The 5,518-nt window shown below is 38.2% G+C and overlaps 1 long non-coding RNA gene across 1 annotated transcript; it reads right to left on the bottom strand.

Moving 5' to 3' along the window:
- Positions 1-3,564: 3,564 nt before the first annotated feature.
- Positions 3,565-4,132, bottom strand: LOC113465383. Its single transcript, XR_003390118.1, has 2 exons — positions 4,041-4,132; positions 3,565-3,760 (listed from the first exon to the last, which is right to left on the bottom strand). It is a non-coding gene; the product is annotated as an uncharacterized LOC113465383 (long non-coding RNA).
- Positions 4,133-5,518: the final 1,386 nt, after the last annotated feature.

The following is a 5,518-nucleotide window of genomic DNA, read 5'->3' as shown; positions in this document are numbered from 1 at the left end:
TCTTCTTCTTCTTCTTCTTCTTCTTCTTCTTCTTCTTCTTCTTCTTCTTCTTCTTCTTCTTCTTCTTCTTCTTTTTATATCTTTCAAAGGATATCCTATCTTATCATTTCAACCTCGATCACTTCAACTACCCCCGGTCCCAATATAATCGAGGTTCTACTATAGATTAGAAATAACAGAATATACCCTGTTCATATTGCCCGAATAGGACTGAAAAGTCTCTTTACCCCAGCAGTCTATACAAGGGCTTATATTTTTGATGGAATAGTAAGTACCTAATGCAGACAAGGATTTAAAAAAAAAAGTACAATAGTCCGTTTTTTTTTTTTGGGAAAAATAATTACCTAATACAGAAAAGGATTTTTTTTTTTTTTTTTTTTTTTTTTTGAAGTACAGTAGTCCGTCCCTTACACCTTTTTATTACTATTGTAATAATAAAGGAAGAACGGACTAAAAATAGGTAGATTCATCTAAAAGTATTAACTAAATTGGGTTCAGGGCCCCTTTGAGGAGCCCAGGGCAGGTGATACCGGATGTACCCTCTGTGTATGGCCCTGGTCATAGGTCTTACTGTAAATTATGCTTCCTGAGAGGTGCCTTATGGTGTAATAGCAGAAACCCATCAAGTATATTCTATACCCTATCATGTGGTGATTGCCAAATTTCTATGGCCTTGGTGTGCTCTATCAGGTTTTGGTTTGTTTCTACATATCAGTCATTGCCTCATTACTTGGTCTTCAGGAACATAGCGTGTACCCTACACAGATTATACAAGTGAAATGTTATCCGGTCCTAGTGTAGCTATGTAGCATAGGTAGGTATGTAACTACAAACAAACATACCATGTTTTATCCTGATGGGGATGTTCATTCTCGGAACGGCTGGCTTTCTCCTATCCTGTCTTCCTGCTCTCTTCGATTTCGGGACGATAAGACTATAGCAGTTAAAGTTCCCTCTGTCAAAATTCTTTGAAAAAAAAAAAGGAAACTCTTGTTTATTTGTGTAAATTAGTATCATTCTATATTCCTTCTATATTTGTAACAAAATTTGAATTTTATTTAGCTGTAAAGGTCCTTACACAGAGAATTCCGGAGTAAAGGGACTTTTCATTTCCATTCTGACAGTAGGTATAAACAGTTTAGTACTTTTCTGATCCAATCTGATCTGATCTAAACAGTAGACAGTAGGTATAAACAGGGAGTGAAGGTACTTTTCAGTCTCATTCTAACAGTATTTAAACAGGGAGTAAAGGTACTTTTCAGTCCCATTCTGTCAGTATAAACAGGGTATATTCTATTCCCTTAGTGCCCAACCTTTTCAGAGGAAGATCGACTTGGATTTTCAATACAGTCTTGCGATCAACTTACCCAATGAGAGACAAGTTTAGAGTAATCAGATATATAAGATGTTATTGCCAGGTTCAAATTCAAACACTGCTGGGTGTACTGATCGCGATTGATTTGAAATCGATCCGCGTTCGACCAGTTGGGCAGCCCTGTTCTATTCTAATATTATTCTATTCTATTCACGTTCCGAGAACGAACATTATCCCATCAGGATAAAATCCGCCCCGGGCGGGAATCAAACCCGCGGCCTAGCGCTTACAAGGCACACGCACTACCAACTAAGCTAACTAGGCTGGCGAAGTTTAAAAATGAAGTTTATTGTGTGGACTTACAAGCAGTAGAGGGCCCTGAAGTAATACCAACGGAACCCTAATGGGAAGAGGGAGAGGTTGGGTTCTAGTGGGTCTGAATGTCCTGGTATTCGGACATCAATCCCACACTCCGGACCCATTCCAAAGGTTTTTGCAATTGGCGTGTTTGGAAGATTGGACGTTTTTCAATCGATGTCGATCGCTATCAATCAACCATAGTGTGGACGCTGCTTTAAAATGTAAATAGGTGTTGTGATTTTTACGTTTCTACCAACCCTTTGTTTTTTTTTTTTTTTTTTGAAGAAAAAAATTGTAAAGTGAACTTTTTTTAAGGTAGGTGTTTTTTTCCTAGATGTTTTCTCTCTACCAAATCTTTAATTATGTACTTAATTGAGATATGTTTCCTTTTAAAAAGTGTTAAGTAAGCCCTTGTAGGGATCCCCCTCATAGGTTTCCCCTATGTTGTTTTGTATAGTTTTTCATTAGTTTTATTCCATTTTGTTTATTCACTCTTGTAAATTGTTTTGCCCAGTTGTAGATTATTTTCTTTCATTAGATATTGTTTTTCCTATTTCAGAAATTTTCTCACCATGAAATTCAATTTAATTTTAAATTTAATATTTTTTCACATACCGATAATTTGCCCATAACCATGCATAATAACGAAAACGAGTTTTGGTTTCTGTTCATGCACAAAAAAGGTGATTGTTAATATTATGGGGGAGTTATCAAGAGGTGCAGAATCGTAGAAAGTTGTCGCATCGTGTCTATTTAATTAGGACCACAATATTTATTAGGTCAATTGGGACAGCTTTTTCAACTGAAGGAATTCCAGTGCATTTTTCATGCATACCAGCCCTTCAAGACTTTTAAGGCTTCGAACCCTTTTTTACTTTCCTTATTTAATACTGTTGATATAAACTTGATATAGTTGTTTTGATTTCCAGGAAATCACATCCCCTCTAAAAATATTTCAAACTCATTATTATAAAATTATTTATTCCTTTGTACCTTGCAAAATAAATTTTATGAATTGAAATGCTCTATGATCCTACCAAAGTGGTTTTCATTTATTTAGCTTTAGGATCCTCAGGATGTTCAGATCTTTTGTTAAAGTCTGACCAATGACGGGTGAGTGAAAAGGCATCAAAGCATTTAACTTTGTACGCCACACCCATGTGTGCTTCAAATATCGATTTTTAATCAGACTGTTTTTCCTCTTTTCTTTTCAAGACAGAAATTCTTTCTAAAGAATAAACCTCACGCTGAGAAGAATATTGAAATGGAACTGAATTACTGAACTTGTAAAGTATTTTCATTCGATTAGGGACTAGAGATGCGACTTTTGACTCATCTTTGGGATTGAATCCCAACTGAGCCAGTTCCCTCGGCCGCCCCCCTTGAAAAAAAAAAAAAAAAAAAAAAAACGTCTACCTGTGTAAGTATACTTAATACTTATTGACCGAAATTAGCTCTTTGAAAATTGAAAATTTCCCTCTAAGGTAAGGTCATACCCAATCATCAGGATTTTTTACTTTCCTTATCCTATAGGAAGGAAAGTCAGGAAAGTGATGTAATTGGGTCAAATTTTTTACTTCCCTTATCCTTCATTGACCTCACAAGGCTGAGATTAAATCCGGATTGGTGGTGTTCCTCGATTTTACTCTGAATTAATGTACGGGTAACCAGCCTAGTCAGCTGGGTTGGTAGCGCGTCTGGCTAGTAAGCGCTAGGCCGCGGGTTCGATTCCTGTCTGACGCGGATTTTATCCCTGATGGGATAATGTTCGTTCTCGGAACGGCTGGCTTTCTCCTATCCTGTCTTCCTTTTCTCTTCGATTCCGGGACGATAAGACCTTGGCAGTTACAGTTCCCTCTGTCAAACATCTTTTTTTTTTTTTTTCAAGAAAAAAAAATTGCGATTCTAGACCGATTTATTACACCACTCAGCCTTGTCTACGATCTGGGATTTCGCATCACGTGGAAATAATCGGCTCTGGTTGACTTTGAATCCCTAGAAGCTGGCTGCATTGATGATTTCTTTCTTGTTGCTATGCAGAGCGTTGTCCAAGTGATGATTCTCTATTATCAGCATGGATTGGTCCTGGAACAGAAGAGGGGTTTAGTCAGCAATTAACCTGGTCTGAGATTCCAGGCAGTCCGGATTGGATTTTCGTGTATTCAGCTTTTCTTTCTCATCTAGGTGCAGTCTTTCAAATTGCTCATAACTCATAAAAGAAGAAAATGTGGGTTTCTCTTCGCCAAAAGCTTCGGTATGTGACCCTGAATAATGGCTCAAAAGTCCCCTAAAATCCCCTGTACGTTCACCAGGCTAAGAGCTATTCTAATAACTCACCAGGCTAAGAGCTAATCTAATAACTCACCAGGCTAAGAGCATGAACTATGGCTTCAGTGGCGGATTTGATATTATGCAGGGGAGGATCCTGCATGTCCAAGTCTTCTCGTTCTTCTTCCTGGAAATAGAAAACCAGAAGTGAATTTAGTAAAGGACAAGGACTCTGATTGTTATCCATAGGTAGTTTTCCTCTTACTGTAAATAACTCTAAAAAAAGTAAACTTTCTGATTTAAGAAGTTTGGCAGAAAGAGCAGTGGCGGATGAATTTAGTTAACTTTTTGTTAAAGTTTGACAGAAGGAACTGTAACGGATGATTTTAGTAAACTTTTTTCTTCTTTTGTGCAGAGGATTGATAAAGGGTTTTGTAACAGTAACAACAGAGGTCTTATCATCCCGAAATCGAAGAGCGAAGGAGGACAGGAGAGGAGAAAGCTAACCGTTCCGAGATCGAACGAATAAAGTTTGCGTCGGACGGGAATCGAACCGGCGCGGCGACCTTGCGCTTACAAGGCAGAGGCTCTACCTTTCAAGCTAACTACTAACTAGGCTGTGGTCACTAATCGGTGATTTCACATAGCCTTGTCGCCCCTTGCTGAAATCCACCCCTGTTTGTGACTAGGAAAATGAGCAGGAAACAGTCAATTTGTTTCAGTTCAGTTTTTTTAATAGCAAGGTGTGGTCGGAAACGAAAAACTAGATAGAAGGAAAGGGGAGAGGGTAACAAATCCTTCATCCACCCCTCTACCCCCCCTTTAGTCATGTCTTATCACCTCCCTTCCTCCTCCTCCTCCTCCTACTCCTCCTCCTCCTCCTCCTAATGTCTTATCTTATCTCGCTTATCAGGTGGTTTCCTTTTCTGTTATCCTCCAATTAACAACCCTCGGCGCTTTTGATTGATGGGGACTTGTCATGACTTTGGTAAGGAAAAAAAAAAAACTTTGCTAAAGAGATTTCCTTTTTTTTTGTAATGGAATGGAAGCTTTACTTTCAATGAGAAAGAGTGAGCAGAAGGAATGGAAAGGGGTAAGGAATAGAGGGAAGGAGACACAGAGAAAGTGAATGTTATCTATTTTTTTGTTTGCTTTCTAGTTTCTATTTCCGAACTTCGTTATTTACAGCTTGAAGATTGACGGAAGGATAGGAAAAGCTATGAATAGGCAATTCTTGTTTTGGCCTTCATGATCCTTATTGCTGGATTTCCACTTCAATACCTACCTATTTTTACCTACTCATTCCTATTCATTAGATTCCTATAACATCTATTATCTACTGATCATCTTATTTTTTTTTTTATTTTTTTTTTTTTTAACATTTGACAGAGGGAACTGTAACAACTGCCAGCCGTTCCGAGAACGAACGTTATCCCTACAGGATACACCCCTGTCATTCCCCGTACCTAGTGCTTACAAGGCAGACGCGCTACCAACTATAAGCTAAAAAGGCTGGCAAACTGTTTTTTTTTTTTTTTTTTTTTTATAGCCCCACAATTCCCCCCCGGGACTGAC

This window comes from Diaphorina citri, unplaced genomic scaffold (genome assembly GCF_000475195.1).
Source record: "Diaphorina citri unplaced genomic scaffold, Diaci psyllid genome assembly version 1.1 scaffold100, whole genome shotgun sequence".
NCBI lineage: Eukaryota > Metazoa > Arthropoda > Insecta > Hemiptera > Psyllidae > Diaphorina > Diaphorina citri.
This window is presented reverse-complemented; position numbering and strand designations above follow the sequence as displayed.